At 42.6% G+C, this 23,480-nt stretch overlaps 1 long non-coding RNA gene across 1 annotated transcript; it reads right to left on the bottom strand.

The window, feature by feature from the left end:
* Window positions 1-3,438: 3,438 nt before the first annotated feature.
* Window positions 3,439-23,335, bottom strand: LOC135316880 (uncharacterized). Its single transcript, XR_010376094.1, has 4 exons — window positions 23,202-23,335; window positions 11,100-11,234; window positions 7,945-8,081; window positions 3,439-4,084 (listed from the first exon to the last, which is right to left on the bottom strand). It is a non-coding gene; the product is annotated as an uncharacterized LOC135316880 (long non-coding RNA).
* Window positions 23,336-23,480: the final 145 nt, after the last annotated feature.

Below are 23,480 nucleotides of genomic sequence, written 5' to 3'. Positions count from 1 at the left end.
TGACAGAGTGAGTCCCTGGACAACATTAGAATGTAAAAGGAGAGCTGAGAAATATTTACGTGCTGGGCAGATGCTAACTGCTGCTGGGCATACAACTGGCAATTACATTTTAACAAGAGACTAGGCAATTGAATTTTTTTCTGTTCATTACTGTGCAAAAGGATAACAAATATTTGAATAGTAGTCCTTAATCACCAGCTGGATTTATGGATTATTGTGTTTGGAAAACAGATATTTTTGCTATAGCATGCTGCAGAACTCTGCGAGTGAGAGGTGTCATTTGTGCACAGTAGGAAAGGGGAAGGGCCCGGGGCCATAATTAACATAAAAGACAAAAATGTTGAATTCCAAAATGAAGGAGAGAAAAACAGCCCCATGTTCTTGGTTGTATCCTAGGATTTTCTGTCATTAGGTGGATTCTTCTGTGAAAGGTACTGTCATGTCATTTAAATTAAAGTAGCAGAAGGTAATTTCCTGAAAGAGGAAAGGTGTTAAACTGTAAAAGACTTATTTTACAAGGGCAAGTGCACATGAGTGACTTCGCCTGCAGAAGCAGCCTTGGGCAGGAAGCTCCCTTCTGTGGCCCCATGACTCAGTCTTCCTGATGTCTTCAAGAGGGGGAAAAAAAAATCTCTTTTCAGGGAATTTTATTTCCAAGTCAAGGTCTGTGTCTGTGCTAGCCTTGCTTTAGCTGTACAGCAACCAGCAAGAAGCTGGGGGTGGGGGGGAATTAATCAAACAGTGGTGGTATTTAGAATTTCAAGATAAGCTTTCCTCAGAATTATTCCTACCAAAAGAGTTATGCTCCTTCCACCACTTATTTCATGTGGGAATTTTGTTCTTAAAGGCCATGACAAAGCAAGCTCTGTGGAGCTTAGTTTTAGAGCTGAGAGAACACATTTAGTGTTTAGAAACCTTTCCTCAACTCTGCAGGTGTGCTGCAACCCCTGCCTGTTACCCCTGTATGTTTGGTTCACAGGTCTGCTGTGCTTCCACATTTGTCTGTCTGCCTCTTTCTCTTTGGTTTTGTTGGGGTTTGGGTTTTATTTTTTTAACTACTTGGCAGCAGGACCACTTTTTGTTCACTTTTGTTCAGCACCTGTGGGGTTACAATCCGTGACCAAGGACAAGGATAACGGGGTTACAGTCAATGACTATATTCTTAGGAGCAACTAATGCAGAGGTGGTAACTGCTGCTTTCTGAAGACAAGATCTTGGTCATTTCCACATGTTTCTGTTGAGTACAACCAAAAGAGGGCAGCATTTTACTCAGCATCGGTGTCTGAGCCTTGCAACTGTTTACAGGCTGCAACTCTACACGAGACCCACTATGAGATAAAGCAAAAAATGCAACGTCTAATTGAGTAGTCGGGATTTCATTATAATCCCTACTAAATATAAACCACTCCAAAATGCGTTTATACCGTAAGTAAGAATAATTAGTATCCTGGAAACATATTTTTTCAATAATTTTACTTAAAACAGTTTAACCATTGTTTTGGGAGACTAGGAACACAGTGAGGGGTTTTTTAGTGTGGTCAGGTTTATTTTCCGCCTACTTTTGTGTTTCCCACCAACGCGCAGCTGTAGTCAGACCTGAAACTCAGTTTTGTTAATTTTGGACATAAGAAAGGAGAGACGTAGGAAATTTTGAGAACTGCACAATAGCTTTCTCTGCAGTGAAACCTAGAAAGATTTTTTTTTGTTTAATACTTATCCCTTCCAGCAAACTTTCCATTCCTGTGAGATGCAGCTCAGGTGTGTAAAAACTGAGGCAAATAGAGTTATCTGGCTTCTTAACAGGTGCCTTCTTGGCACCCTTTTTCTTGGGTATCTGCAGACGCTTCTACAAATGCCACAAAGCACCTCTGCATCTGTAGGTGCAAAACACATTTGAAAACCCAGCCTGAAGTGACTCATGACGCTGTACTAAAAGTTTAGGCACATAAATGCCTTTGCTTCTGGACCACATTATAAAGGCAGCTCTTGAAACCTTACAAATAGATTTTAAAAATATGTAGCTTCACTGACATTATTAAAATATCAGGTTATTTATATATAAATTTTTTAAAAAACAATGTTTTTTTGGTTTGTGTTGGGCTGGGTGGTTTTTTTTCCCCAGGCTTTTTTGTGTTTTTTTGTGGTTTATTTTGGTTTTGGGGGTTGGAGTTTTTTAGGGTGGTTCTTTTTTTTGGGGCGGGGGGGAGTTTTGGGAGGTTTGGTTTGTTTTTTTTTTTTAGTTTTTTCCTCCAAGTTTATAAACACTAATATATTTGCTAAAGTGTTTGCAGTTAATTTCCAGTCAGATGATATTTTACCTACATGACGTTGCAGGATAGCTAATCAGTGCCTGGAATAGATACACTTGATTAAGTTTACCTGGATTTAAGGGTATTAGTGTGCAACAGAGGCAACATTAACACTTTGTCTTAAAACCTTTCCCAGTCACTCAGCTAATTCAAAAGAAAGGACAGAAAACACTTTTAAATCTATTGTCTGTTTGTCTTTAGGCTTAAAAAGCCTCGTGGGAACTGGTTGACATCCTGAGGTCCATCAGCCTAATTAGAAGGGCTGCAATTTCAATTTGTAAATGCAGCCTGAGTGATGCGTGCTGACTAGTTCATCTCTGATGCCTGGTAGGTGCCTGCCCTTGGTGCTATTGGATCAGTGCGCCAGTGCCCGCTCTCAGCCCGTGTGAGCCTGTGTGTGCGCTTGCAGCAATGGCACTCAGCCGAAAACTGTTCAAGGAGCCTGGGAGCCACAGGTTACCCATCACTATCACTACAGACAACCCAGAGGGGCTGTGGGTAAAAGACTGTCACCAGCACCCTGCAGTAAGTCTCTTTGTTTGATTTTAACACCATTGCTGGGAAAAATGTTTTCAGCTTTAAGCAAATGACAGGCTGTTTTGCACCGAAGAACAAAATTACTGCATGGAAGGTTAAAGATGGTCAGCTAATCCAGCCTCTGTGTGAGACACCAGCTAAAGCTGCTGACGCTCCCTCTAACGGTTTCAAGCTTTTCAGGAAACCATTTCACAAGAGGCTACAAAGACAGGTCACCCTATCAAAAAGGTGCTTCACACTTTATTTGTGGCTGAACTTCACTGAAAATGAGTATCGTGTGTAAGAGGCTGCTCAGCTCCAATAATCTGGTAAAACTTGCTCTAGTTTGCATGATCTTTACATCTTTGCTATAGGGAAACTGAAAATAGGTATCATCAAGGCAGATGGGACCGATGGTGTGAGCAATTGCTGCCCCATGGGGCAGAAGAAATGAGGGGGATCTGGAAGTCCTCATCCCTTACCCTGTGGCCTAGCCAAGATGAGATAATCGTCTGCTCTTCAGTCCTCATGGGCCTGACTGCACCCTCACTCATCTTTGAGGCAATGGGGAATAAAGTCACTGGCGTGCAGAGCTTTGGCTGTGTGAGGTTAAGTAGTCAAGCTGTGGGCTGCTCTGGGGATACCAGGGAAAGTAAACGAGATTATGAGTTCCAAAAGTATTAATGAATCAAACTCAAACAAACAGATGTTAAGCAGTTTTCTAAGACATCTATTGCTTTTAATTTGGCTATTTTAACTGTCAAAATAAAGCTGAGAGTAGCTGTGTCTGTTAGTTACACTGAAATAACAATCTCACGAAATAAGGCCTTGGCACACAGAGTGACTTAATCCATTTGAAAATAATTCTCAACACAGAAAATATTGTCTAGAGATTAGTTTATGGCCAGTGAGCATACAGAGCCTGTCCATTCTGCCAGCCTCAGCCTCCACTGGGAATGGAAATAAAGCTGTAGATTAGGATCATTAGATCTCAAGCCACAAATGGTTGGAAAGAAAGCAAAGCTGTGGATCTACTTTCTGCAAAGCTAGTTTGAAGACAGACATTATTCTTTCTGGAGACTGCAGAATGGTGCTTTTCCAATGTGTTATTTCTTCTATTTGTAACATAATTCCACCCTGTCCTGAATCACACCAGAGTTGATGGAGAATGCATACATGTTGGATGCAATTTGCCTCCATGTTTCTACACCCATAGTTATTGGGAGCCTTCCCCTAGCATCCATTGGCCAGACAGCAATCTGAGAAGGAAAAAAATAGAAAATAAAATTATTCTGAAACATCTTTCTGTACCACAGTTTTGTGTCTGTATATTTCTACTGAGCTGTATCACTTTAGGACTTTAAGTCCTAAAAAATGTCATTTATCAAACAAATTGGTATTTTTAGATGCAATTCCAAATCTGACATCAAGGCAACTGGGCAAAAAAAATGAATGAATGAACTTCTTTCCCTGCTTTTCTTCCATCTAGGAAAAAAACCTAGGTTGGTACAGTTTCTCTAATTCCAAAGCTTTATAGTGTGTTTTCCAACTGGTCATTTTGTCACAAGTGTTTCTATTTTATTTATATAGAATCATAGAATCATTAAGGTTGGAAAAGACCTCTGAGATCATCAAGTTCAACTGTCAAGCCAATATCACCCTCCTTCTAAGCCATGTCCCAAAGTACCACATCTACATATTTTTTGAACACCTCCAGGGACGGTGACTCCACCACCTCTCTGGGCAGCCTGTTCCAGTGCCTGACCACTCTTTCAGTAAAGAAAATTTTCCTAACATCCAATCTAAACCTCCCCTCATGCAACTTGATCTTCTTGTCCTATCACTAGTAACTTGGGAGAAGAGGCCAACACCCGCCTCGCTACAACCTCCTTTCAGGCAGTTGTAGAGAGCGATAAGGTCTCCCCTCAGCTTCCTCTTCTCCAGACTAAACAACCCCAGTTCCCTCAACCTTTCCTCATAAGACCTGCTCTCCAGACCCTTCACCAGCTTTGTTGCCCTTCTCTGGACACGCTCCAGCAACTCGTTGTCCTTCTTGTACTGAGGGGCCCAAAACTGAACACAGTATTCGAGGTGCGGCCTCACCAGTACCAAGTACAGGGGCACGATCACTGCCCTGCTCCTGCTGGCCACACTATTCCTGATACAAGCCAGGATGCTGTCAGCCTTCTTGGCCACCTGGGCACACTGGTGGCTCATGTCCAGCCAGCTGTCAACCAGCACCCCCAGGTCCTTTTTCTCCAGGCAGCTTTCCAGCTACTCTTCCCCAAGCCTGTGGCAGTGTACTTCTGTCTAAGCCAAGAGCCACCAGCTTCTCTAGGGGAATTCTGTGGGAGATAGTTTCAAAGGCTTTGCTGAAGTCCAGGTAGACAACACCCACAGCCTTTCCCTCATCCACTAGGTGGGTCACCTGGTCATAGAAAGAGATCAGGTTGACCAGGCAGGACCTGCCTTTCATGAACTCATGCCAGCTGGGCCTGATTGTCTGGTTGTCCTGCACTTGCCTGGTAAGTATGCTCAGGATGAACTGCTCCATAATCTTCCTCAGTACTGAAGTCAGGCTGAACGGCCTGTAGTTCCCCGGATCCTCCTCTGGTCCTTCTTGTAGAGGGGCATCAGAACAGCAAGCCTCCAGTCATCTGGGACCTCTCCTGTTAACCAGGAGTGTTGAGAAATGATGGAGAATGGCTTGGCGAGCTCCTCTGCCAGCTCCCTCAGTACCCTTGGGTGGATCCCGTCTGGACCCATAGACTTGTGAGTGTCCAGGTGATGCAGCAGGTTGTAAACTGCTTCCTCCTGGATTATGGGGGCTTTATTCTGCTCTCCGTCCCTGCCTTCCAGCTCAGGGGGCTGAATACCCTGGGGATAACTGGTCTGACTACTAAAGACTGAGGCATAGAAGGCATTAACTACCTCAGCCTTTTCCTCATCTTCAGTGGCAAAGTTCCCCTCTGCATCCAATAGAGGATGGAGATTCTCCTTGGCTCTCTTCTGGTTGTTAATGTATTTGTAAAAATATTTTTGCTATCTCTTACAACAGTGGCCAGATTGAGTTCTAGCTGGGCTTTTGCCTTTCTAATTTTCTCTCTGCATGACCTAACAAGATCCCTGTACTCTTCTTGAGTTGCCTGCCCCTTCCTCCAAAAGTGGTAAACTCTCCTTTTTTTCCTGAGTGCCAGCAAAAGCTCGCTGTTCAGCCAGGATTGTTGTCTTCCCCACCAGTTCATCTTGTGGCACATGGGGACAGCCTGCTCCTGCGCATTTAAGACTTCCTTCTTGAAGAATGCCCAGTCTTCCTGGACCCCTTTGCCCTTCAGAACTGTCTCCCATGGGACTCTGTCAACCAGGCTCCTCAACAGGCCAAAGTCTGCCCTCCTGAGGTCCATGGTAGCAGTTTTGCTGACCCCCCTCCTTACTCCACCAACAATCAAGACCTCTATCATATCATAGTCGCTAAGCCCAAGATGGCCTCTGACCACCGCATCTCCCACCAGTCCTTCTCTGTTTATGAACAGCAGGTCAAGTGAGGCACCTCCCATGGTAGGCTCACTTACCAGCTGTGTCAGGAAGTTATCTTCCACACACTCCAGGAACCTCCGAGACTGTTTCCTGTCTGCTGTGTTTTATTTCCAGCAGACATCAGGTAAGTTGAAGTCCCGCACAAGAACAAGGGTTACCAATTGTGAGACTTCTGCCAGCTGCTTGTGGAACACTTCATCTACCTCTTCATCCTGGTTGGATGGTCTATAACAGACCCACAGCAGAATATCTGCCTTGTTGGCCTTCCCCCTCATCCTTACCCAACAAGCACTCAACCTTATCGTCACAATCACTAAGCTCTATACAATCAAAACACTCCCTAACATAAAGAGCCACCCCACTGCCTCTCCTTCCTTGCCTATCCCTTCTGAAGAGCTTATAGCCATCCACTGCAGCACTCCAGTCGTAAGAGTCATCCCACCATGTCTCTGTGATGGTGACTAAGTCATAGCTATCCTGCTGTACAAGGGCTTTCAGCTCCTCCTGGTTTTGCCCTTGCTGCGTGCATTGGGGTAGATGTACTTGAGATCAGCTATCAGTTTCACCCCCAACCTTGGCGTGCCACCCCTAGGCTCCTCTCTAGTGGGCCTGGCTATATCCCCTTCCTCCTTTGAACCTAGTTTAAAGCCCTCTCGATGAGCCCCACCAACTCATGAGCAAGAATCCTTTTCCCCCTTTGAGACAGCTGAACTCCATCTGCTGCCAGCAGGCCCAGTGCCATATAAACCTCCCCATGATCAAAAAAACCAAATACCACCAATGGCACCAGTCTCTGAGCCACATATCAATCAGTCCGGTGAGTTTTCTCATTCCTTTCAGTATTCTTCCCTGCCACTGACAGGATTGAGGAAAACACTACCTGTGCTCCTGATCATCAACCAAGCACCCCAGTGCCCTGAAGTCCTTTTTGATGACTCTCAGACTTCTCTCCACAACATCATTACTGCCCACCTGCATAACCAATAGCGGGGAGTAATCAGAGGACTGTACCAGACCAGGGAGTTTCCTAGTAATATCTCTAATCCAGGCCCCAGGGAGGTAGCAGACTTCCCTGTGGGATGGGTCTGGTTGGCATATTGGGCCCTCTGTTCCCCTCAGAAGGGAATCACCTATGACAATTACCCTCCTTTCTCCTTTTCTCCTTAACAGAGGCAGTCATAATGCGTGGGGCTGACCGACTTACCCTAGGCAACACCCTGGATAGACCTTCACCTACGTCCTCATTTGCCTGGCCTTCTACACATATATGAAGGCCATACATATATATATGTATATATGCATATAAATATACAGTTTCAGAACTACTGGAGAAAAGTGACAGATAGTTTTGAAAGAACACGATGTTCATTAGATTTAATCTAAGATTTTCAGCGCTCACATAGTTCATTCCTTATTCACAGCCTATAGCATCTAGAGTGTTTTCACCACAAGAACAGAAGGCAAGCCATCTCTTATTTGTCTGACAGTCAGTGTACAGGGTGTTGTATGTGTTTGTGCTCATTTCTCCATTACTTCATCCCTAATTGTATTGGGCTACCAAAAAAACCTGTTAAAATTCTACCTGAAAGTTCTGCTGATTTCATTAGCAGCCTTGATTAGCCACCAAGGATAAGATTTCCAAGATTTCCATTTATCATGAAGAAGAGTTGCTTTCTCTGAATCTTCTCAAGAGGACTGTCAGAAAGATGTCTGCAGTTTCTAATAAAAAGCGAAAGAATACTGCTCCAGTAAAGTGGCTGAGAAGTAAAAGCTGGTAAAAACCTACCATAGACTGCTAAATCCCATCTGATTAGCTGCTACATTTTCTTTTGCTGTGTCTCTGTATAACTTTCCTCCCAGTACTTTCATTAGCAGTACAGCTAAAATGGGCACTAAACCAAATTGCCTGCTTCAGTCATACATTTCTATTAAGATTAATTTTCTATAAATTAGTCAGATGTACTCTTCATGATTTTGTATGACTCCAGCTGCTAATTAAAGGTGGTGCTGGCCAGCAGAGCAGGGTGAGCTTACATCACCTGTAACAATTGATGTTCTCCACCAGAAGCACTTTGCTGCTCCAAGTTTCTGTTGCAGTCAGTACTACCACTTCTGTTGAACTGGATGAGGCCTATTGAGTATGCTTTAAAAAAAAACTTTTCCATCCAAAGAAAGGCTTGGCAGGACTTTGGCTGCAACATCCAAATGCTTGAATCAGAGATCTTTGCTCCATATGTGCCAAAATCAGGTTTCCAAACAGGATCTTAGTCCAGTGGAGAGCTACCAAGATGATCAGGGGGCCAGAGCATCTCCCTTATGAGGAAAATCTGAGAGATTGGGATTGTTCAGCCTGGAGAAGAGAAGACTGAGGGGGGATCTCATCAATACCTATAAATATCTAAAGTGTGGGTGTCAGGACTATGGGACTGGACTCTTTTCAGTGGTGCCCAACGACAGGCCAAGGGGCGATGGGCACAAGCTGGAACACAGGAAGTTCCATCTGAGTATGAGGAAAAACTCCTTTCCTGTGAGGGTGCCAGAGCAGTGGCACAGGCTGCCCAGGGAGGGTGTGGAGTCTCCTTCCCTGGAGACATTCAAACCCCACCTGGACACGTTCCTGTGCCCCCTGCTCTGGGTGTGCCTGCTCAAGCAGGGGGGTTGGACAAGATGACCTCCAGAGGTCCCTTCCAACCCCTGCCGTTCTGTGATTCTGCGATTCTGTAATTTTAGATGTCTATGGTTTATGGGAAGTTTCTCGACCCCTCTATGGCTTTGTTTCAGCATCCATCCAGAACACCGGATGACAGTCCACTAGTGAGTGGCCCACACTGGCTGGCACTGTTTCAGAAGCTAGCAGTAACTTTACACAGTGCAGCGAAGAGCAGGGCAGAGAAATAGCTGAGCTATTTCTCATAATGGCAGTGCTGTTATAGCCACCACTGAGCTAGTTAGCCCTGTTAACTCCTCACTGCACTGCACACCATCACATAGAAGACAAATCCCATTCGCCCCGGTGTTAGACAATGGTTCCTACCGCAACACACTCAGCTGCAGGAGTGTTCATTCATGCTGGATCTATCCTAGGATTTCTGGATTCATCCTTGAGGGCATCTTTGTCTTTTGCATTGAATGGAGTATGGTTTAAAACAAAAGCAGAATCCCAACCCTCTTCTCCATGTGTGTCCTTCAAGTGCCCTCTCTTTACATGCCATGCACCTTGTATTCCCTTGGCAGAGAAACAGAGCTTCAGACAGACAGACAGAGCACACCTAGCATGCTTAGTCCACTTTAGCCCCCAAAAATGCAAATGGTGTGAATATGGGATACTCAAATCCAGCTGTTCTGTTCTGCAGGACTCTTCTCACCATGCCACACATTGTCCTTGCTAATATACCTGCTCCCAGCCCTGACCCGGGCACCTGAACTATGAAGGGGATGGGAGTCCTCATCTACCCCTGGGCTCAGCCTCTCCTGCCAGCCAGCTCTGCCCCTTTCTGTGTGCAAAACAGATACTGGATGGGGACTTCAGACCTGGATTCTGCTGGAGCTAGCTCTGCGTAAGGACCATTTACAGCCCTTAAAAATACAATAAAAATGAATGTTACAAACTCATTCATCCTGAAAAATTCTGGAAAATTCCCAAAACAGGAAGGAGCTCTGTATGGGTTACAATCTGTGTAGGAAGCAGGCATCTGACATAAACAGCACTTCAGCAGCCAAAGCTTTATCTGTAATCTAAGTCACGGGATTTTCTGTGTTTGTACAGAAGAGGCAAACATCTGTTCAGGAATCCCATTGGGTCTTTATTTTAGTTTTTTGAAATCTAAATAGCCAATCTCATAGCTACTTGTTGAAATAATATACACTTATGTCTTTTGGTTCTAAAACACAGGAAAAAGAATATACATCATTGAAAAGCTGATACACTGTAAATACTTTACTCTCTTCTATGTAGTAGCTAAAAGGATTTTTTTTTAACCAATGCAATACTGCTGTTAATTTCATTTGTCTAAAATGAGCCTCCCTTAATTGAGTCATGATATTTTCCCACTAAACTGTGGGAAACCATTTAGAACACAAGATGACAAATAATGCTGGAGAGGCAGAGGAAATTAATTATCAGAACCATCTGAAAACATCAGTCTAGAAGGAACCTATTAGGTTGTTGATTCGGTTTTCTGTTTTCCTCAGAAAACCTATTATTTTAGCCTCTCTCATAATCTGGAATAACTCTATCTTCCAGCTGAATGTTTCATCCATTTCAAAAGGCTGAATAGAAACCCACTTCCTGACTAGGTGCCTGTGCATTTGATCTTATGCCAGCTTTCCACTTTTACATAAATATTTCACCTTCCCATGCTATCTACCCCACTGAAGTAGTTTAGCAGAGCAATCATATCCTTCCTCAGCTTTTTCTTTGATATAGGCTATATAAACTATAGATATTCAAGGGGTACCTATCCCATCAGTGGAGTTTATTATGGATGACTTTTAGCGCCGACTGCAGTAAGTAAACATGCAAACTCTCTAGGACAAAGATTGAGCTGCTGGAACCTCAGAGCAGTATAGACGCATTCATGCTGTGCCTGACCTAGTAAGTCTCTCAGCTGGCACTGCTACCCTTGCCAGATTAATTTCTGTCACGTTCTTATGTCATAACATCTTTCAAAGAGTTTTTAAATTTTCCTCATAAACAATTTGGAGTATCGATAGCATTGATATCTCACTCCCACTCACCTTCCTGGCACCATACGGACGTGGAATATGGCTCCAGATATGTATGGGTCTCAGGACGGGCTTTCATGAAAATTATCTCTGAAATGAGACTAGAAGAGCACCCGGAGCTTCTGAAGTTGTGTGAACTATCATCTCCTGTGGGAAACGTGAGAACACACATACTCTGTTCAAAAAGGCTGAACAGAAGGCTTTTTTACCACTTAGCTCCATCAATATGAACTTAATGTTTCAAACGTGCAATAAAAATGCGTCTGCACTGTAAAACACATAAAAATTTACCAGGATCATGTAAATAAGAAGAGCAGTGATAACAGATGCATAAATAAACATGGTATTAAGGCATTCAATTTTCATTTGGCAGCTATCTCAAAAGCTGTTCCTGTGGGAAAGTTATCACACATAAGAAGTTTTTACTAACCCATATAAATAAATCTCTCCAGTTCCAATTTGCCTTGTTACTGATGTAAGTTGGAAAATTGCCATCTCAGAGAGCAGACTTGGGCTCTCAGCATTATTACAAAGTCCTCTGCTTTGCACTGAGGCGTGTGGTGTGCCGTGGCTCTTGAGAGGGCAGGGTCTGTCCATGCACATACCGACAGCAGGGAGTTGATGCCTGAAATTCACAGCAAGTCCCCTTCTGATTGACAGCTGTTTTCACAGAAAAGCATCTTTCTGTACCTTGTCTCTTTCTCTCAGATGAATATATACACATGAAACTGAGTGTATTATTTCAGTTAGCTCTCTCTGTTTATAGAGGATTAGGTAGCTTCTTTCAAGACAACTTAATGAACGTGCAAATGCAACACCAAAAGTTGTAACTCCAAGAAACATTCCAAACAGAACAGTTCTTGAATTGTAGAAAAGGGATAAAAAGTCATAAATACAGAAAAAATCAGTCATTACTTCTTTGTACTAACATTTGTGGTTTTGAAGTTTTTGCCTTTTTCCAACAATGAAGCATTGTAGAAGACAGTCTGTAGATTTGACCTTGCATGAGGTAAGAGACTGAAATATTCAGGTTTTTGTCTCCCTGGAAAATGAGGGAAAATAACATAAAAAACTGTCTTTCCTTAGTAGAAAGGTACATGGAACTCATGAAACTGTAGCTTATAGGCTCTAACAGGACCATATACACTTGAGAAAATAGCAAATGGTGATTGGAGAAGAGATTGCTTGAAAGCAATTTTTATGACGGTTATAAAAGCCTGGAGGCAGGAAAGAGAGAGGAGGCTGTAGTGCATATCTTGTTATCTAACAGCTGCAAGCTGCATATTGATCTGGTTTTGAGCAGCCATAAACAAAGCCATGAACCCTGTTGAGGCAGATTGCAGAGTCTGACACGAACACACATTGGTCATTATTCAGGATCTTATGTTAGCAACACAAGACCAGTTAAGAGGGAGCTGTGTGAGGCTGGAGCTTTGGGTAGCTTTATTTTAGAAACAAGTTTGGGAAGCTACTTGGAGCTCCATCCCATGAGATTACATTTTGCAGAAATTTGGAGTAACATATAGGAAGCCACAAAAAATCTGAAGCAGCATAGGCAAAAAAGGAAAGAAGACATTTTCAGGCAAAAAAAAGCTAGTGGATATTCAGACTTTGTCATCTGTCAGAGCAAAGTCTGGTATGAAATCTCTTGAAGGGTAAGATCATTCATTGGTGTCACCTGTTGCAGAGAACTTTCTGCTTTCTGATACTAAATTAAAAGGAGAACATAGAAGAAGGAGAGAGCAGGATGAAAAATAACTGGTAGAGACAATTTCAGAAATGTAAAATACAAAGTGAAAGCCTATAAAGCATCCTTCGATTCAGGCTACTCTATGTCATACATCAGAAAAGTCATACTTTGTAATTCATCCGGATGCTCATATCCTAAAGGATCTATGTTCAGCTGAACCAAAGTAAACCAGATGCTAACTCACACGTAAACACAGGCATGAAGACCGCATATTCTAAAGGCTATTTGTATCCTTTGCTTCTCCTTCAAGTGTATTTTTCTTGGTTGCTTTTTAGTGTAGCTGAGACCATGTGACGCTCAGCTTGAACATAAGTATATTGGCTACTCAGGCTCAGCTTCCCCTGCGGGAAGCTTCCCCCTTGTTCGCAGCACCTAAAAACCATCACTTTAACTAGGAAATTTGGTGTTATCAACATTATGGTCTATATGGGAGTACACAGATGTGGTGTGTGTTCCTCATCTGAGGAAAACTTTTAGAGTGAATTCTAAGAAAATGTCTTACAAGTAATCCTGCCAAGATCAGCAAAGTATCTTGAGAAACCCCTATACCGATAAATATCTGGTACTCTCTGTAGTAGTTGAACAAAAAGTGTTTTTTGTAACTTCTATAAACCACCTTTACTCTAACATGATTACCCAGGGTAGGGTATATCTCACCTCACTTTAGACATCTCCAACAAAGGCAGTAGTAACAGATTAGTTGTAGGTAATTATTCATTTCAGTCTGAGATTTATCTACAATGGAAAAAATATGTTCTAAAACAGCCTATTTCTCTATATTTATCATGGAGATTATGTTCAGGCGAAAACATTGACACAGCAGATGCCTAGCATGAGATAAGGTGAGACTCAACCCACATGTCCACCAACTCCTCTCCAGTCAAATGTTTTCAGTACTTATCTCTTCTATCTAGACATCTATCATTCTTTCTGATTTTCTTCTAGAACTGTCTTGTCCTCATTTTAGATTTGCTCTCACATATCCTTTGGTTTGTTAGACTGATATGAATTCTGTGGTAGTTTCAGCCACCAGCATTGCAGAACTCTTACTGGTGGTCTATACAGTTTCCATCTGATGGTCGTGAAGGTACTTTTGACTTACATCAGGGTGAATGTGAGCCAATTAATTAAACAAAATTAAAATGAAAGTCAGCCTTTGGTTTCTAATTATTTGAAACCACTGTGTGAGCAACCATGTTTGGCTCAACGCACACTTTTTCACTGCTTACAAGGCTGATAATAAGTAGATTTAATCACTTTTGCTACACTAAAAACCTTCTTTGAAAAGCAAGATGTACTTTTCAAAGCTACTGTAATTACCACTTAGTTTTTTTAAAAAAAATTGAAATCTTTGGGTTTCTCACCCATTTAAATAGCAAGATAATTCTCTCTCTGCATCCTGCAATGTGTGCTGCAGCACCACAGAAGTGTCAGAAGCAGTTTAGAGGTGGTGGCATCCATGAAGCTGATGTGAGAATTCCTTTGTTGCTCTGCAAAGTGTTGACAACACTTTGTTCTGTCTAGAGTTTCTGGAAAAATGGAAATTCATCCCATTGAAAGCCTACATATTTAAAAAACATGGTTCAGTCTGGAACTGGAGCTTTTGGGGGTTTGTGAGCTGCATGATTGGAACGACTTTGCTAATTTTTGTAGAAGATTTTAGCAAATAAATGTGATTTACGGATTTTACTAGTTTTTAGTAAAAAGTGCATGGCCATTACGAAGGAGAAGCTGCTTTCCAGTTGGAAAATCAATTTTGTTTCTGTTGTTTTCAAATGGCAAATAGAAATTCCCCTAAGGTAAATTTTACTTTTCTTCCAGAAAAATTGTTCTGATGGAAAACTCCTAAGCAGCTCTAAACAAAACAATGCACAGTCAGCCATCATCCAAGTCAGGAATGGTCTCTGACATGGTAGGGACTTCAAAGTGCTGGCTCGTCATATTTTTGTTCAGTAGCCATTTATTTAACATTCTAAGATCTCTTTGAGAGTTCTTATTTAATATTTATTAGTTCACTGTCAGATACATCCAAACTGGAAATTCCTCCATGTTACAGGCTTTTACTGCTCTCTGATATCCACATCTTTTTTTCTTTTTTCTTTTCTTTTTTTTTTTTTCTTTTAAGTAAAACCAGTTGCAGCTGAGGAAATAACAGGCTTACAGAGTTCCTATGCTGCCATCCCACATTTTCATGCTAGATTCTGCTTTTCAGACTGCTCTGGCTGTAATAGCCAAACATCAATTTATTCCATTAGCTCTTTGTACGTCCCAGGAGCTTTAAATTGTTGATTATTCTTAATCCCATTTGAAACACATTATCTGCAATTAAAAGCCCAGTTCCAAAAATATTCTGGCTACTTCATTGCACCTGTGCAGCAAGAAGCCTTCTTGTGGGAATAACCTTGAGGTCATTTTGTGTTTCTGTGATATGATTCATATGTATGTTTAGGTGATATTTTTAAACAATAGCTGATCTTCTACTTTCTTGCCAGTGGCACTTGTGCAAACTGTCAGGCAGAAGCCTGGGGTTTCCTTTTTCATTTATTTGCATCACACCTTAACCCCCACAGCTCCCACCTCAGAAATTTTGTAATTCATCTCGCTTTGTACGAGCCATTAAGCAAAGCAGGATGTCGTTCAATAAATGCCTGCAATGAAGATGCAATGGCCCTCAGGGGCAGAAATTCTGTCGAATATGGCAACAAATTCTTACTGATGCTGTGGCATACAGGGCCTGTCATGCTGTTGAATTTGTTATTAGATTTATCTGCAGACTTAATAAGGAAGCTATTTCTCACATTGAGGACAGATATTAGTACCCCCATGGGCTGCAATTTTTTGATTTGAAACAATAATAAAATATATTCTGAGGTGTATATGACTTTCCATTTGTTCCTTTTCATCACAGTTATGTGCTTAATTTCTTCAGACCTTGGTCCCAGGCTTCTTGTGAATAAGGTTTTGGACCAAACTTAAGGCAGTGCATTTGTGCGTTGTATTTAACTAGATTTGGAGTCCTCTGTGAACTGGCTGATTTTGGTCTATCTTTTTCCTCTTTAACAACTTACTAAATACAATTCCAGCACTTCACTCTAGGTCACCATGTGCTGCATCTTCAACCCATGAACTATCATGATGGCTGGCTTCTGGGTGAGCATCTCTGTTCCCCTCCTCCCAAAGTGACAGATTACCTTGCCCACCACCAGCAGTCTCACCAGCTATACTGGTAAGCTAAATGGTACTGTGGTATGAACTGGGGCAGACCCGCAAGCCCCCACTCCTGTGGTGCAGATGCTACCTGGATTTTGCCCAGGCTGGGCAGCTCTCCCCTAGCCCAGCCCTGTCCTCTGCAGGACACACAGCAGCAGTGTGGGCTGGTCCCAGCAAGCAGACTGCTCTGCAATAGTGCAGCCCTCCAGGAAAAGAAGACTTTTGCTTGCCACTCCCAACTATCAGAAAAGATGAGAGAAGCACGGAGGAGGATAATGATCCCCCAGGAGCTGAAGCATGGGCTGGGCAGGACAGGATTACACCTCAGAGGCATCCCCAGGACCAGGGAACCTTCGCCATGCACAGCAGGGCCCATGCTCACACCAGTGCCTGCTCCATGGCCGTGAGGAGTGGTACTGCCTTGGTATGGTTGAAGATGCTGCTGGACCCCAGTTTCTGTTAAAAACAGAGGTGTGAGAGACCAGGCAGTACTACGTGACTGCCTCCCCCAGCCTTCTCATCTCCTGTCCCAGGAGGTCAGAGGGTTCTTCCTACCACCCCAAACTTAAGTCACCTGCACAGAAGCAGAGAAAAGCAAGGATGTGGCCCTCGTCATATGCTGTAAAAGGCTAGCTGTTGCAAGGCTGCCTTACTGGCCAGGCCAGGCCAAAATACATTGGTTTCAGCTGGGGTGCAAGCCTCCCCACATAGAAGTGGCCCCACAGATACAAAGGGGAATTGCCCAGCTGGCTGGGAAGAGCTGTACCCAGCAGTGGCGCTGCTTAAAGTTTAGTAGCTGCCTAACTAAGCTTTGGAGGGTAAGTGAGTCACATTGAGGATAGATGCTGCATCTTAAGCTGTGGGAGCTGTTGGAAAAGAAGCCTTGGATGAGTTTCTCTAGGTCTGTCACCCTCCGTGATAAATTTAGGCAGCTGAATCTGCACACATTCACTTGCAGGTGACAGCTGACATTTCCTAACACTATTACATGGAAAAACTATGCCAGATGGACAATCTTGTCAGGAGCAGCATTTGCTCATTTTCTTTCTCTGCTACTGTGCTGAAATTCAAGATGACTTGAAAAAAAAAAAAAAAGAGCTGTATTAAAAATGTGCAAGTTGCAAAGCTGCACAGTTAAGAAATCTCTAAAGTCTCCTTATGGCCCCTTCTACACATGAACAGCTATAAATCTTTAATTACACACTCACACGCTGTTTTTCACTGAACCTTGTCTTGGGCAGTAGCTGGATATTCAGTGTTTCTCTTCCTGTCATTCAGAGCGGCCTAGTTTAGCACATTTCACCCAAACTGAACACAAAAGATTGTACTTGGTGAACCTGTGATGTCCTTACCATAGCAACAGTGTCATAAGTCTTAATGATGTTTCAATGATATTTTTTCCTTATTTAAAATGAGGAAAATGGGTTGCAGGTGGAGAGTGGCCAAAGCTGGCAAGTATCCATCAACTGCAAGAGCCCAACTTCAGGATGATGTTTTTTCATAACATTTTATTACAGAGCACAATCCACCCTTTCACCCCCATCTGGTACTGCTGTTGAGTCCTCTAGCTCCTCTGCTGTGGTTCCCAGGACACTTCAATGAAGATTTGTGGGACTAGATTTGCTCATTAGCTTGTACCGGCTAATGTCAATAGCTTGCACCTAAGCAGTTAGAAGTTGCCACTTTTTAATTCCTCACTGGCAAGTGTGAAACACGCAAGAGTCTTCTTAACACCGCTTTGTACAAGGAGGCCTGCACCACCTCCCTCCTCAGAAGTTGATGTCTTAATGGCAACTTCTGTGAAAGGCTAAGAAATAAGCTTGGACTGCCTTTCACAGCTGTCACCCTACAGAATGACAGCAAAGAAGAGCAAGCATGGTTATGCTTGATTGCCGCTACCCGTGCCCGATCTGCTATGGACACATGCAATCTGAGGCTGTCAGAGTATTGTTTTGACAGTACAAAATGTTTTCACAGGGTGCTTTGCCATACGTACATGATTAGTCCTGACTGAAATTTAGAATTTCCATTTTGGAAATTCTGATAATAAAAATTAAATACAATACAAATATTAGCCAACATTTTAAACTTAGATGGTTAAAATTTTTCTCTTACCATGTTTTCTTTCAGTGCCTTGAAAGAAAACATGGTGAGCATTGTGAAAGCAAAGCTTAATATGGAAATCTTCATTTTTGCATTCCTACAGAGCGTGCTGCTTGAATCACCAACACTTCCCACCCCACCCCATCAGAGAAGAGAAGAGAGCATGACACGAAGTCCAGAACTGAGCCTGCCCAGAAGCCAGCCTTCTAAGCACCATTTCCCAGAGGTGCTGTGGCAGCAAACTACCGTAGTATGGTTTCTGTTCTACCCAGTAAACAAAAAAAAAGATCCTAAAAAAAAATACATATCCACTTGACGTGGAGTTCACTTATTCAAAACATGGTGTTATATTTCACCTTTCTTGCTAGAATCCTGAAACATTCCATGTAGAAACCATAGCCCTGCTATAATCTTTTCAATTCAGCATTTTCTACCAATTCATTTCAAAGGAAATAACTCTGCCATTACTAATATTTACTAGCTTTCATTTGAATGCTTATCTTATGTTTTTTTCTTCTAAAAAAGTCTAGTATGGTATCCTTTTCCAGATTCGCAAGAAAATGCAGCACCTTCTGGGTACATCTGTTTCCCATCCCTTTCCCCTGGCCATTTGCATACGAAAGCCTGCTAGCCTTAGCATGACTAAAATGACATATGTGACGGTTTCACTCTTCCCTTGTAGTTTCTGATAGAATGAGTACTGTATACTTCCATTTAAATGTACTCATACTCTTTATTTCCAATAAGTCTCGTGGGTATTCCTTTTTACTCACCCACCGTTTGAGGAAGGAAGTCAGATTGGTTAATGAAATCCTGAAGCCGGGAATGACATATTGAAAGGTGGAAGAGTGGACAACTGCCTGAACCCCGGTAAGTTATCAATTCAAAACATGCCTCCATTTAGTAACCTGCTGAGTGCCCTGCTACTCCTCCACTAGCAAGTAGTGGAGAGCAACAGGACTGGGCCTGTAGGTCAAAACGTCTGGTGCAGAGCGCACAGCATCGGCACGGCACATGTTCGGGGGAGTTTAGTTTTGGCCCGTGCTCGTCCAAGTCAGGGAGCTGAATGCCCACCCGCAGCTGCAGTTTGATATAAGCTGTTTCCTGAAGGATGTCTTGTGGCTTAGCTTGGCTGAAAAAAGATCAATGTCGTACGCACTGAGGCCAGTCCCTGAGGGGAACCAAGGCGCAGCTGGGCGGGCAGTTCAGAGGTTTGCTTCAAGAGTGCACTGTTGTTCTAAACTGGAACGTCACTGTAAATGCACCAAAGGCTGACTTCCTGGCACAACAAAGTCTCAGAAAGTCAATAGATCTCACATTATAATCACGTGTTACTTCCAGTGCAAAATATCCAGATTATTACTGACTCACATTCAGCACACCTGGGTCCACAACCCTAGCAAACAGCCCTGGCCACCTCACACCAATATTGTTGATTATAACACACGGAACAAAATAAACAGCTGCTTGCTTTTGTAACACTTTCCACATGTGGTACCTTCTTACCCTCACGGTTCATTCTGAAAAAAATCAGAATCGAAAAAGAAAGGCAAGTATTATGAATCCTCTTACACATCTCTCATTTTATCAATAGGTGTGTGGAATAACTTTGCAATGACTCCTTGGAGGCACCAAGGAACAACGGTGCCTCTTAGAGGAGAATCTGTGTCAGTGTTTCCATTTTAGCTGGGCTGTAACAACAGCTCTCTAGCACTGCTGAGATGCATTCTAGCAGATCCCTGTTCCATATTTTTTTCCTAGCGTTATGTAGATTTAACAGCTTAAAAGCCTACAGTGTACTAATGTTGAATCGTGAAGGCTGCATTATTCCTGAAATAAGCAAGGGCACCTGAGCAACAGGCTACCTTAGAAGCAGCAGCTATATCTCCTGAAGAAACATTGCAGCCCTACAAATATTTTCTAGGGCATGTCCTTCACCAAATCTTCCAGACTACTATTCCCTAAATACAAGGTGACATTTTTCCCTCAGGAAATCATTAAACAATTATATATCAAAGTCATGATAGAATTCAGAATGTCTGAGGGATTTACGTTTTCATCCATCCTTATTCTCTGTTTATTTGAAAACTACATTTTACCCTCAGGAATAAGACATGCTTCCCAATCCCCCCTCAGTTTCAACTAAGCTGTAGGCATGACATGATATCTCAATATGCCAGACAAATAGAATTGTATCACATATTTGTATAATTCTGCTCTACCTTACAAGAAAATTTGCTGTCACATGAAGTGACTTTTGCAGGGTTTAAAGAGATGCTGACCTTTAAGTAAGTCTTTAAAACTTATCTTTGGAGTTGTAGAGTATGACATTTGATCAGCCATTTGTGCTGGTCTCATCTTAGATTCATTCCTGTGTATAATAACACTGGTATAATCTTTAATTCATACTTCTCTCTCATCCTTTGCTATTGACACAAATGTTAGAACTCAGGTTGCAAAATGTTGCAGACTGGTAATCTTGCTGTGTTTTTTATTGAATTAGTATCTTGGTTTGAACTGTAAAACTTATATGGTACACCTCTGTGCCTAATTCAGAGAGAATTTCACAGGATTTAATTTGGCAAGTCCTTGGAAATCTAGTACTCTTAAAACAGACAGACCCCACTAGGAAATAATTGTGAAAAAAACAAAACAAAACAAAACAAACCCAACCCTTTTCATGCCCGTAAGGCAGCACTCTGCAGCCCTCTTTCCTGGTACTGTTACAACTGCTAACGAAGAACATAATGATTACAAGCCCACAGGATTTTTCCCTAAAATTATGACCTAGAACAGGATATGCTTTAAATAACTAAGTAGAAGATGGCTTCAACATTTAAAAAGCTTAAGGACCCCAGAAGGGTCAGTAGGATCACAGTGTCCATCCTGCCCTGGCTGTTCACCAAATGAGACTTATCTTTAACATATGTACACTGATCACATTCTTTTCTTCTTTACTGCCTCAGTATCATGGAACTGTGTTAGCAGAGTTGCTTCCCCCCCCCCCCCCCCCCCGAGTGAATTAGATCTTTCCACCTTTTATGTCAACTGGCTTCTATAAATAACTTGAGGCAATAAAAGATACTGGCCTCTGCCTGTGATGGACAACTTCCAATGTAAGATTTTAGTTCGGAAGAGAGATGAACAAAACATGAGATATTCAGACATGGCTTGAGCCTAGCTGGCTAAAAGTCAAGCAGTAGCTAAAAACCTGCCATTTAATTTTCATAGTGTAGTATTTATTTGGAAAAAGACTATAGGAATTATGCCAGTAAACATCAAGGGAAAAGGGATAACATTACAGAGAAGCTTCTTCAACATTAGAAAGAGAAGAACGGTACCCATCTATTTGCTAGGGAAATGAAGCCTTTATATGAGTTGCCAAGGACTGCAATTGTACTGCTGTGGTCAGACTATTCAAGTATAAAGGAAAGCTGAAGAACTGTTAATGTATTCCTGTCCTAGAGGCAGGACTGGTAGTTCTTTGGGCTGGAGGGAAGCCAAACTCCTCCTAAGTGCATGGGCAAGGTGGAGAAAGGAGCTACACTTCGCTCATTAAAGGAGGAGAAGACATATCCTGGAGAAGAAGGCAGGATCACTGTCCATGGAGGCAAAAGATGTATCATGTAGTTATGGAATGGAGGTGGAAAAGGCAGACAGACTAGTTGGACAAGGAGGTGAGAACCGGGAGGCCATAGCAGTCATCCCAGTGAGAGAACTGGGGACCTACAGATGCTAAATGTATAGAGGGAAAACCTGGGACTGCAAAAGAGGGAAAAGAGGTGAGGAATAACAGTGATGAGGGGCTGAAGAACAGACATCAGGAAGAAATGGGACTGAGTGAGGAAATAATCTAGACAAGGAGAGAAAAGGAAAGAGGGTGAGACAGCTTCTGAAGGTGTTGGTGAAAGGAAGAAAGAGTGAAACAGGAAAATGGGTCTGGGAGAAATAGAGGGAGCAGAAAGAGCCTGAAAAGTGATAGGGCACCTGGAAAGGAACTGGCTACAGAAGACCACAGCTGGTAGGAGTAGGGGAGATAGAGGAGATAAGACTGGAGTTAGATGGATGAGAAGAGCAGTATGGTCATGGGAAGAGAGGGGCAAGGAAAAGACCACAGATTAACAGAAGGAAATACCAGGTCGGAAGGGTGGAAAGGAATCAGCAGAGGAATACCTGGACACCAGAGCACCATCAGGCAAAATCTAGAGCTGGGCTGTGACTAGAGCACATCCCGCCTCCTGTCTGGCAAGTGTCTGAGGTTTCTGTTCACTGGAATTCAAGATGGAGAAATCAGGGCAAAGGCATGTCCAACAGCAACAATTCAGCTTAGCTGGATGAACACCTGGAACCAGCCATTTGGAAGTATTCCCAGATCCACAATTTAAATGCTGCCTTTGTAAATTCAAATGGCCAAAGTCGGTGTTGTCAATCTGAAGGCTCAAAACTGTGTTGGTGGCAAAAGAGAGTAGAAAAACTTAAAAAGAAGTAAAAATAACTGATTGTTTTCTGAGAACACTATTATTATGGCAAAGTCAAATATCTTTGTGTAATGTTATGACACAATGAATGTCACCCATGCAAACTCATTCTGAGCCACTTGTATTGTGAAGAAAATCTTAACTGTAGCTTTCTATACTATTTTCATTGCAGAAGCCTTGCTGTATTCAGTGTCCTGGGGACATATCAGGATACCATGTGAAGGGGTTTGTTTTCTGTCAGATCTGTATTTAGCTGGCTGCAGAATTCAGCTGTTACTTCACGTTATTTTTCTAAGCAATTGTATACAGTTGTCGTGGTTCAGCCTCAGCTGGCAACTAAACACCAGGCAACCGCTCGCTCTCTCCCCCCACCCCTGTGGGATGGGGGAGAGAATCGGAAGAACAAAAGAAAAAAAAAAACCTTGTGGGTTGAGATAAGAACAGTTTAATAATTAAAATAAAATAATAATTATAATAATGATGATTATTATAAAATAACAATAATGATAATATAATAAAAAGGAAAAGGGAAAAAGGGAAAAAAACAGAAACACAAACGATACAGCCGCTCACCAGCCGCCAACCGACCCTGCTGGTCCCCGAGCCGCGATTGCTGCCTCCCTCCCCCAGCCAGCTCCTCCCAGGTAACATACTGGGCACGACGCTACATGGTACGGAATATCACTTTGGCCAGTTTGAATCCGCTCTCTTAGCTGTGCCCCCTCCCCTCCCGGCTTCTTGTGCACCTGGCAGAGCGTGGGAAGCTGGAAAAGTCCTTGCCGAGTACAAGCACTGCCCAGCAACAACCAAAACATCGGTGTGTTATCAACATTGCTTTCATACTAAGTCCAA

The sequence above is a fragment of the Phalacrocorax carbo genome, chromosome 1, assembly GCF_963921805.1.
Source record: "Phalacrocorax carbo chromosome 1, bPhaCar2.1, whole genome shotgun sequence".
NCBI lineage: Eukaryota > Metazoa > Chordata > Aves > Suliformes > Phalacrocoracidae > Phalacrocorax > Phalacrocorax carbo.
The sequence above is the reverse complement of the archived record's forward strand: the minus strand, read 5'-3'. Positions and strand labels throughout refer to the sequence as shown.